The following is a 12,029-nucleotide window of genomic DNA, read 5'->3' as shown; positions in this document are numbered from 1 at the left end:
CACTCACAAGGGAAATAGAAGGGCTGGAGGATGACATACAAAATCAAGAGCAGCAACTACCAATAAACCGACAAGTAGCAGCGAGACTAGCACAAACCTGGTTAACTCACAAAAAAACACTAGGCAAGGTATGTGCACTAGATTATAAGAGGTACCTGATGAAAAAACATGCAGAGGGAGACAAGGCTGGCAGGGCACTAGCCTGGTTGTTAAAGTCAGAAATGTCCCAAACACCAATTATCAACATATATAATTTAGAAGGCCGCCTGATCAACACACAAGTGGAGATCAACTCAGCCTTTCAAAAGTATTATGCAGCCCTCTATAATACATCCTCAAGCGGGACAGATATGAGGAAATTTTTAGAACATGTTATACTCCCACAAATCCTGCCTAGTTATTATGAAAATCTGGAAGCCCCCATCACAATCGATGAAATAACATTGGCTTTACAACAAATGGCAAGGGGGAAGACCCCAGGGGCAGATAGCTGGCCTCTGGAATTTTACACCACTTGTAATACACAACTAGTCCTGCACCTTCATCATGTATATGTAGATGCATATGAGAGGGGCTCATTACCATCATCGATGCAAGAGGCCATACTAGTAGTACTTCTCAAACCTGGCAGAGACCTACAACAAATTGGCTCATATCACCCCCTGTCACTACTAAATACAGATTACAAGATACTGGGAAAGGTCTTATCTAACAGACTGACGGAGGTTAGACAATTACTGGTACATCCGGACCAAAACAGATTTATACCCAATAGAAATAATGGCCTAAATATGCAGCACCTCTTTCGATTACAGGATTTGGCAAGCACATCCAGAGTACAGGCGTGGATAGCCTCCCTTGATATGGAGAAGGCATTTGACACCCTAGGTAGAGAGTATCTGAATATGCTACTAATAAAGTATGGCATAGGTCCCAATTTCCTGAAACAGATTTGATTGTTATATAACGCTCCACCGGCCAGGGTCAAAACTGGTCATCATATTTCAGACTCGTTTAGTATCCAGCGCAGCACCAGGCAGGGGTGTCCTCTCTCCCTATCATATTTGCTTTGGCAATGGAACCCCATGCCTGAGCACTGGGTTCTAGAGTAATGGACTGGGGCATCAAAGCTCATAACCAATGGCCCATAATATCATTGTGCGTGGATGATGTATTAATCTATATCAGGGATCATCAAGCAGCATTAAAGGATCTAATGGCGCTGCTTGAATCTTTCGGACAGGCTTCAGGTCTCAAAATAATTTGGGAGAAATCCCTACTGTATCCAAAGTGGGTCAGTGGTCACCACATAACAATCAGACGACATTACTAGAATGGCTGTCAGGATCACATATGATGATTCCAAAACATCCTGATAACATCTTAATATCCACAGCACGTAGCTGCTGCACTATATACAAACAGTCTACAAGCTCACCTCCACCCTCTGCCCCGGACCTACCTCTGGGGTGATCCACAATACTCAGAGCGACGTTAGGCGCCCGGAAATGACAGAATGGCAAGCAGCTGGACTCACGACGTGGGGTGACCTATTTAGTGGCTCCACACTCTGCGAATTTGGGACACTAGTAAATGATTATGGGATATCCCCTGGATCGTTCCTCTTGTACGCATCGCTAACACAACGATTATCTCAAATATGGGGTACTAGACTGGCTGCACCAGTATCATCTGACGTACTCCAAACAGTCCTTACACATGGCACGGGTAGGAGAGCAATCACTATGATATATATTTCACTCAAACCGGATATTGCGTCTATTATGGACCCCCTCAGAGAATGTTGGGATCCTGTACTTGAAACTACACTCACAGATAAACAATGGGCACAAGGTTTATCACATCCAAAAATAATATCAATAAATGCACAAATTAAATTCACACAATTTAACTACTTACACCACAGCTATTTAACTCCACACAAACTGGCAAAGATGCATGTGGATTCACGCGACATTTGTCCCATTTGCCACAACAACGGAGCCACTTTCACACACATGGTGTGAGACAGTCTGAATGTAGCAACATATTGGAATGCGGTGAAAACCCATTTATCAGGAGCCACCGAAACATCAGTGGTAGCGTAATGGCAACATTTCCTATTAAGAACTACCAAGCGCACTGCCGGGAGGGAAAATGTTATTACATTTAGCAAGAGGGTAATCACATTTATAACAATGTACTAACGACTTATGCCAATTGTGGTCCACCCTGCAACAGTATTGATGATTGTATACAGTATATAAAAATAATAAGAAAAAGAAATACATTTATGGACCTAATACTCAGACTAGCTAAACGTCAACTGGCTATGACATGGAAATCAAGCCAACCTTCAGGTATACGTACCTGGCTCATAGATCTCAAGACAGCACTAATTACTGAATACTCACACTTACAGGGCATCACACATACACAAAATATAGGGACCAACCTTCCTGACTGGCAAAAATACTTAACGTATGAGGAATCAGAGCTGCGGTGACCCAAGCATATTGCACCGCTCCACGATACTGTCCCCCCTGATAACGCACCGTTAGGAACTGACTTTTCCTCCCCTATTTTGATTGGGACCGCTGCAACAAAACACCTTCACCCTCCCTGACTTCCTACACCCCCGCTCCCCCTCAGCATCCCGAGACGGACATAATTGTCTTTAGGATTTACATCTCTCCTCATGCATTTCATCCCATTTGTCTCTTTCCTCCTGAGGCGGAAGCCGGGAGGTTGCTTGGTGACTGTACTGTTTTTCTGTACCCTCTCCCTATTGTGCCACGGATTTAACGTGCTTTTAAAATTTTATCATTATTTTTAACTTGCCTGCACTCGCACTTTGCCTCGATTTAGGAGCGCATTTGCTTTGTTTCCCCGCCATTCCCGCATCTTGGGCCAGCTCACAGCCGATTTAGGTGGTGAGTCTGCCGGTCCCGGGGATCATTTAGGAGCGGCCATTTTGGATAGGGAGGAAGCACTTTGCGCAGTCCAGTGCTCAGTATAAAAGGGGACGGACATGGCTCCGCGCAGCGGAAGCGAGCAGCGGACGCGCCGGACCTGCGCCGGAGTCACGCTAGACTCCAGCCCGTCTGCGCCCGTCAGCGCTGAGGAAGCACCAGGTGCAAGTGACGCTGTCCCCGCTTTACACTTCTAGATGACTGTGAGTTATACTCCCTTGCCACTTTACTCTCGTTCAGGCCACCCTCGTTACCATGCCATCATACGAGATCCCCTGATAATGTCACCTGTGGCTGTATTACCCCACTTCCCTGGGGAGGTACACGTGGGTCCAAAAATTATCGGACCAGGAAACTGACAGATAAGGGTTCAGACAGCCTGATAATGGAGCCTGGCTTTCTCATCAACGCCAGGTCCCTGGTCAAAAATAATGTAGCTTTTAAGGAGTTTGTATTACTAAGGGAACCCCCCTGGGTTTTTATAACTGAGACCTGGGGTTCGGGGGCTGCCGGTCCTGATCTGGTCGATGCTATCCCCGAAGGCTATGCACTGGTTAGAATGGACCGAGAAGGGCGTAGAGGTGGGGGGCTGGGAATTTTATGTAGGGATGATTTCACGTGTCGTGTAGACCCCCTCTCCTCCCCCTCGGATAAATTTGAAGCTCTATATTTCTCCATACAGTTTGCCCCCACTTCTTCCTTCTCTGGCATTCTCTGCTATAGGCATCCCGGCCCCAGGGCCCCATTTGCTAATGACATACTTGAAACGTTAGAGCCTTTTATCAATAGGCCTAATCTAACTCTCCTGGGTGACACGATTGCTCTAGTGGAGAGCCTGAACGCCTGTGGGTTGAGCCAACTGGTAGATGGTCCTACGCACCTTGCTGGTCATACTTTAGACGGTATTTTTTCCAACGATAACAGGTTGAGGACCGGAACGCCGATCCCATTAACTTGGTCAGATCATTGGGCTGTTCCTTTCCGTCTAACTACACCTTCCTCTGCCATGACCCCTAAAAATAGCAATTCATGGGAAACCAGAAGAAATTTTAAAGAGGTCAACAACCCTTTTCTGGCAGAAGTCAACTTTTCCCTCTTGCCTGATGCTAATGCCGCTGCTCAAAGTCTGTCCAGTGCATTAGGTACTGCTATGGATATTCTAGCACCTCCTAAAAAACATTATTCTGCTAGGAAGAGCCCCTCTGCCCCCTGGTACTCTGAACGATTGAGATTGCTTCGGCAGAAATGCCGACAAAAAAGAAAGAGCCTGGCTCGCCTAATTTAACGCCCCCGAGAAGAGCCAGCATAAACAGGCCTTAAAAGAATACAAACGGGCGATAATAGAGGAGAAAAAGAGCCACTTCAATAACACCACTGCCGCGTTGAAATCTTCAAGAGAGCTCTTCAAAATCATCAACTCTTATCCTCACCTAAAACCGCTAATTCAGTGGTTGAGACACAGGCGCTATGTGATAATATTGCTAACTTCTTTCACACTAAAATAGCAGACATACATACTGCCCTATAAACTCTAAATTTGGAGCTGAACACCCGGCCAACATCCACCTCATCTTTACCTCATTTACCGGTCATGCCTGTGGTCTCGGTAGCAAGTCCTTGCTCCCGTTTGACATATTTTCCTATGATGTCACTGGTAGAGCTTAACAATCTCCTTGACGCTACTAAGTCCTGTTCCCCCTTAGACCCTTGCCCTTTAAAAATTCTTAAGGCATGCAGAGAGGCTGTCCTTCCTTCCCTACTGGAGATCATGAATATGGCCATCACCGAAGGGATTTTTCCCGTAGCCTGGAAGACCACAGTGGTTAAACCCCTGCTAAAAAAGGCTTCCTTGAATCCCGAAGTCCTGAAAAATTTTCAGCCAATTTCTTTACTTCCGGCCCCGGCCAAAATACTCGAAGCCCATCTCAATCGTCACCTGTCCTCATATCTGGAGAGTGAGAATTTGTTGGATGTTTCCCAGCATGGGTTCCGTGCGGCCCATAGTACAGAAACGGCCCTCACGGTGGTTGTTAACAACATCAGATCAGAAGTTGACAGAGGTCAAACCGCTCTGCTGGTGTTGTTGGACCTAATGGCAGCTTTCGACACCCTGTCCCCTTCAATCCTGGTAGACAGGTTGAGGGCGATAGGGGTCGAGGGCAACGCTTTGAATCTCCTTTCCTCTCTTCTGCATCAGAGACAGCAGAGAGTTAAATTGAGCAAATTTCTCCCTCCCTCCCAGGCGGTGCAATGTGGGGTCCCACAGGGCTCGGCTCTGAGCCCTGTATTATTCAACATCTATCTAACCCCTCTCGCTAAAATTATAAGATCCTTTGGGTATCAGGTACTCTCCTATGCCGATGATACTCAGATCATTGTCTCCACTTCCCGACCGACACAAGACTCTGCCCGTAAATTTAGAGCGTGCATGGAAGAGGTATCTTTATCGATGATACGTAACCATCTTAAGCTAAACGGAGAGAAGACTGAAGTCTTGGTTTTTGGTGGGAGTCATGAATTGTGGAATGAAGATTGGTGGCCTGTCTCACTAGGGGATTGTCCCCAACCGGTACAAGCAGCCAGGAATTTAGGCGTCATAATTGACCCGGCCCTCTCATTTGACCTTCAGGTCAATAAAACAGTGGCCACATGCTGTACTATTATTCGGACACTAAAAAAGCTCGCCCTTTATCTGTCCCCTGAGGCACGCAAACAGTCAACGGTCGCCCTGGTATCCTCCAGGCTCGACTATTGTAATGCGCTATATGGTGGTATTAACAAGAAATCGATTCAGCGACTTCAGGTGGTTCAGAACGCCGCCGCTAGGCTGGTTCTCAATCTGCCTAGGCGCTCATCGGCCACCAAGGCGAGAAAAGTTCTCCACTGGCTGCCAATCCAGGCCAGAATTTCTTTTAAACTCCTCTGTCTGGCCCACAGGGCTGTATTTGGACCAGGTTCCGAAGGGATTAAATCTCTAGTCAGCCCCTACATCCCCAGCAGACCCCTTCACTCATCCACCAAAAACCTGCTCACCGTCCCTAGATTCAATAAGGTGAGATGGGGAGGAAGAGCGTTTTCCTTCTCGGTGCCCAAACTGTGGAACACGCTCCCGACTGAACTTTCCAGCCAACCCTCATTGGTGATTTTTCGTAAACTTTTGAAGACATGGCTCTTTTCCCTGGCTTATTAATTATTAACTATTACTATATCTCCTTTCTGCTTTGTTGTGTCTATCTGTCTGTTATCTGTGCCTTGGGGTTAAGTTATGCGCATTATAAGACACCCATTCATTCATTCATTCATTCATTCACGCACATACCAGCATATTTGTCAATTGATCCACTGCTCACCACAGCACAACGTAACAAGCACGGAAGGGTTAAATACATAAGTATGTCCGGTCTCATAAATTTCAAGGACATTCACTGTTAATAAATAAAGTTGGTTATACTTCGCAGTATTAAAATTGAATAATATAAATCTTAATGCGTGTATATCTTTAAATTGCTATGTTACCCAAAGGTGTTGACTTAAAAATCAATAAATATTATTAAAAAAAAAAAAAGTTTATGTAACCAAGATAGAGTTTGATTAGGTGATGAATATATATACACCCAGGTATTGAAAACCCCCGGAAGCATGTGCCAGATGGGACGCCCATGTGCCTCTTCCCTGGTCTCCACATACCAGGAACAACACTGATTTAGACGGATTAGTACAAAGTACAGATGTTTCCCCAAATACTTTGAGTATTTGTAGGTTCCGTGGGCCTGTGAACCCTGGGTCTGTGAGGAAGAACAGGGCGTCATCTGCATACAGTGCGATGCTGTCTGATGCCTCGGCGGACCAGTTAAATCCATGCACTAGAGGGTCCCACTTCACCTACGCGGCCAAAGGCTCTATTGCAAGTGCAAAGAGCAGCGGGGATAGCGGGCACTCCTACGGATTGGGAATTGAACTGATCATACTCCAGTCACATGCACTGAAGCTGAAAGATCTGTATATAGGAGACAGATATATGATAGGAATTTCGGGCCAAAGTTAAGAGCTTGTAGCAGGAGGAATAAATAGTCCCAGTTGAGTGAATCAAGTGCTTTATCACTGTCAGCAAGTAAAATGGGTGCAGGTCTTCCGAGTTTTGGAACCATTGCAAGGGCATTGTGGACTCGCCTAATATTGTGACGTGGGGGTGGCTGCGGCATAAAGCCGGCCTGATCCGTGTGGACATGGTCTGATATGTACGGGAGGAGGTGATTCGCGAGGATCTTACCCTACAGTTTAGCTTCCAGGTTCAGCAATGAGATGGGGCGATACGAAGAAGGTTCCTCGGAAGGCCACTCTGGCTTATGGAATACCACAATTTCTGCATGTCGCCAAACCGGTGGGAGGATCTGTTGTTCAAGAGCTACCAGGAATGCCCTAAGTAAGTGGGGACCTAATTGGGCCATGTGGGGGAACAGCGTTTACAACGCAACTTTTACAACGCAGTACCTTTACGACGCAACCATTACAACACAAGTCATTACAACGACTTGCGCTGGGGGACGTTCTAGGATAGGGAAAAGTTTTAATTTAGTATCCAACACCTTCCCTACTACCCACGGGGACTGGAGTTTGAATAGTAAATTAAACTTTTCACTATCCAGCGCCCCCCAACGCAAGTGTTGTAACGACTTGCGTTGTAAAAGTTGAGTCGTAAAGGCATGCGTTGTAAAAGCATGCGTTGTAACGACGTACATCCGGCCATGTGTACTCTTAAGAATTCACTCGGGAACCCATTGGGACCCGGAGCCCGGCCAGGATGCATGCCTAGTAAGACGATAGTGAGTTCTTCTACCGTGAGTGGCGTGTCGAGTCGTCCCCGTATACTATCTGGAACCAGTTTTGGCGATAAGTCCCTTAGAAATTCTCTAATTTGGTCAGGAGAGAGGGCTTCCCGTTTCCAGTGGTCTTTTTTAACAGGGTGGAGGCTTTATGGCAGAGGTTTATCTGGTGGTATAGGAAACCTCGATGTAAGATTCAGCTTCTTCAACAACCCAAGGAGGATAGCGTGGTATCTCGTCCAGTATCGCGTTTTTATTATCTTGCCTTATCTTTTTCACCACTTAGCTTGGTTCTGGGACTGGGACACTGCAACAAGGGTATATGTTTGCTGACCTCTTGCCATTGGGATACCAATCATTCCAGGTGTCGGGATCGTGGACACAGTGTATTTTAAAAGGACACAATTTAAGACTTTATTGGTTCCATTCTATTTGAAGTTCTTTTAAGAAAATATTTTCTGATCTTACTCCACTCAATCAGTTAACCTATCTTGAATACAATCCCTACTTACCCTCCTGTGTTCATGACTGCTTTCATGAGAAATAGGAGAGGATAAGACTTCACCGTTGGTCAACTATTTCAGGGTGGAGTTCTTCTTTCCTTCAAGAATTTGAAGCAGTAGTACTCTCTTCACAATACCTGTTTTTACAGATATCTCCAAGTCCAACATTTAATATATAGTCTCAATGAAGAGGAGATTCATTGTTCGGATAATTCTCTACTATAGCTGGTAGCCAAGGCTCCAGCAAAGAGAAGTATTGGCCTTGCATATTCGTTAATCTATCAGCACTCTCTGGACTACATGGAGGACCGTTCCAGGGCAAGGCCAACAAATGGAGTCGATTTCCTAACACATGGGTCACGGCTGGTGATTTGAGGCGTAGTAATATCCTAGAGCAATTGGTTCTTAATGTGTCACGTGTTAAGGTGCATCATTTTAGATTTATCGTTGACTTCTATTATTCTCCACACCGCCTGTTTGTCATGAAACTCTAGGTAGGTGATCGCTGCTTCTGGTGTGGCCTCGAGGGCGCTGATTCCTCTCATATCTTTGCCTCTTGTACGGTTCTGCATTCATACTGGGACTTCATCTTTGGTTAGATATATAGTATTTAAAATCTTTGTGTGGGAATGGATCTGAAACTTATCATCTTTGAACACTCGCCGGCTATCCCTCGTCGTCTCGCGGCTCTTTATTTTTTTGCAATATCTCTGGCTAACTTGTTCTGGCATGCTCCTGGCTCTCCAGTGTGACCCCGATCCCTGGAACTGGTGGTGGGAATTTTTGAATATCAACATTTTGGAGATGATACTGGTAGAGAATGCACCACGGCGATTGAGACTGAGGCATGTATGGGATATCATTTGGCTTTGGATGATGGATGCACTTGCTGGTCAAGACACCCTAGATCAGTCTGTTAATTCTGTTCCTCACCACGCTGCGCCCCTCTACACTAAATAACATATTTTTTGTTTCTATATCTTGTTGGTGACCACTCCGGCAGTTTCATATAGAATATATTTTTGCTCTAAACTTTGTTCCCATCTTGTGCCTAGATTTGCTATGTACTCGGTTCCCCGACACCGGCGTACAAATGTTTTTCTTCATTTCACTGTCGGGCTTGCGGGCTGTGCAGGGCTGTTTCTTGTATTTAGCGTTCAGTTTCATGCTCCCTGTTGGAGGCAGAGTTAAGCGGTTTTGGCCACCTCATTAGTGCTCTCTGCTGGGTTTGTGGGCTGCACCAAGCTGGTTTTGGGGGCTCCATTGGGCTAGTCCTTTTGTTTGACTTGACATGTCATGCTCCTTGCTGTGCCCAGGCCGTGGTCCACTTATTTCCCATGAGAGTTTGACAGGTTGTGTTGTTGCTCTCGCGACCCTGTTGTCTGATCTCCTTGGGCTTCAAGTTGCTTCCCGCTGGGCTTGGAGTTGAGGGTTCGTCTGGTGCTGCACGTTTCTTGCTTTCCTCCTTGGGGACCTGAGGTAGGGCTGCTCTCGTTCTCTTGCAGAACATCTGGTCCTAGCAATTGGATCTTTACCTCCCTTCTTGGGAATGGAGCCCATGCCTTTGTTCTCTCTGCTGGGTTTGTGGTGGGGATTTTTGGTGCTGGCCACTTGGCTGGTGGACAGGGGTGTTCTGTCCCTTTTCATTGGGTACCGTCTGGGCTCAAGCTTTACCTTTACCTTATACTCCCTGCGTGGTTTGAGGCTTTTTAGCCTCAATCTCCCTGTTGGGACAGTAGTTTCTTTTTACCTGTTGTCAGCCTGCCTTTTTTGTTCTTCTGCTGTTTTGCCTTTTATCTAGCTTGCCTTGGGGCAGTTAGGATATTTGTAGCCCAGGCCTAGAGTTTCCCTTTTAGTGAGAGCCAGATATTCTTCTGCTAGTCTGTAGGATGGTGACCCGAAATGGTGCTGGTCTCTGACCGGAGTGCCAGGATATTTCTGGTTCTTCATTCTTCTTGGTGGTTTGTATTGCTATTTTTCTACAGGATCTTCCGACTTGGTTTCTGTGCTGCTTGAGGGCTCACGTTTTTTGGCAGCCTTGTTGTGCTACTCCCGAATGCATTTTCTGTTTTCTGAGTAAAGTCACTCTGGGTCTAGCGATGGTGCTTCCTTATTCTTAGGTTAGTGACTGTTTCTAGCTTTGTCCACTGTAGTACCTGGGGTGCTGCTTCTTCCTGGTTGAGTCTCCCTCACTGACCATTATTGGTCAGATCCTTTTCCAGGGTTATTTCTCAGGTCTCAGGGCCTTTCTGATACCTCTGTTGGAACGGTAGTTCTGGTCTTGGTTTGTGTGGATTCTTGCAGTTTTCTTCAGCGCATGGTACAGTTGACTCCATTATTGAGACCTTTTTCATATGGATGAATTTTCTGCATTGCATGGGTTGGTGTGGTCTACTTCTCTGCATAGTTTTCAATGTGCATTGGCTGTGACTGTTTCTTGCTCCCAGCTGTTTGAGTTGAGTCTGCATTCAGCTCTTCTTCCCAGCACTGATTCCTCCTGTGCTGCTGTGCTCCTGACTTGGTGTATAACCTTGAGGTATCCTGTTTTTCAGGATCACTGCGTAGGTATATATTACTTCATAAGCACTGGGGCGAGGAAAGATTGAGGATGTAATCTGCTGAGTATTTACCGGTAATCTTCATCGGGTGAGGGTTTCACACTTAATATGTCCCTGCCAGACAGCCGTCTGCCACATTTCCACACGTATGCTGAACAGCTCACTTTGTAGTAGCACAAATGTAAATATGTATCAATATTTTCTTCCTCAGCAGCATGGCCGGCTGAGACGTGTCCTGCCGGAGCTCTGGCCGGGCTGCCAATTGGTCCGTCATTTATACCCCACACCGGAGGAAGGATCTCGCAACAGGTGGTGCCTATAAGCGCTCTCCATCAGGGGCTTCCTTTCTGGCGCTGACTGCAGCGTGGATCTCCCGCAAATCCACCGAAATCGGCGCCGGATCGGGTGCGCTCGCTCTGGTCAAGATGGCGGCGCCGGCATAGGAGGCGGCAGCGGACGAGAGAACCAGACCACGGAGTTCTAGCCAGGTGCGCAGGAAGAGACGGCTGCGGCGCGGAAAGGCTGGGACCCGACCCGCGCCCCGGAGCGGACGAGTGGAGCCCGCCCAGCACCAGGGATCCCGAGTCAAGCCCCGGCAGCCTTTACCAAGATGGCGACCGCCTGCAGAAAGAGCTGGTGAGCGTCGGTGGGGAGTAAGGCAACCTTGCCTGCAAACGGGGGCTTTGTGCGGTGGCGTGGCACAGGAGCGGGAGATGTCCAATGCTGTCTTCCCCCCTCCCCCCCCCCGCCCGGCGACAAGGACCACGACCATCAGGAGCGGTGGAGATTCCCCGCCCCCGCGAGGTGAACGGGAGAGGGAGCTGAGGAGAAGGTGAGCCCAGAGGGAGACGTCCTGGGGGTGAGGCCAACCGGAGTAAGGACTTGCAGTGGGAGCCAGATATTCCCCACCGGGCGCGAGACTATGGCATCGGCGCTGAAGGCGACGCACCCCCCTCCCCCCCCCCCTGGCACCCGCTCCGCTTGGTGAGTGGTGCGGCAGTACCATGTGGCCCCCAGGTCACGGGCCCGACGGCAGACGGTGGCAGCGGAAGACGGGCAACGGCAGGCAGTGACTGCAAACATATACTGCACCCGGGTGAGGTGCGGCCCAGTAACGCACCCCACAGTCGAAGGGACGGCGGGGGAGCCAGGCCTGGGGATACACTCTGGTCC

This window comes from Lissotriton vulgaris, chromosome 3_1, assembly GCF_964263255.1.
Source record: "Lissotriton vulgaris chromosome 3_1, aLisVul1.2, whole genome shotgun sequence".
Classification (NCBI taxonomy): Eukaryota; Metazoa; Chordata; class Amphibia; order Caudata; family Salamandridae; genus Lissotriton; species Lissotriton vulgaris.
Note: the sequence above shows the minus strand (reverse complement) of the source record.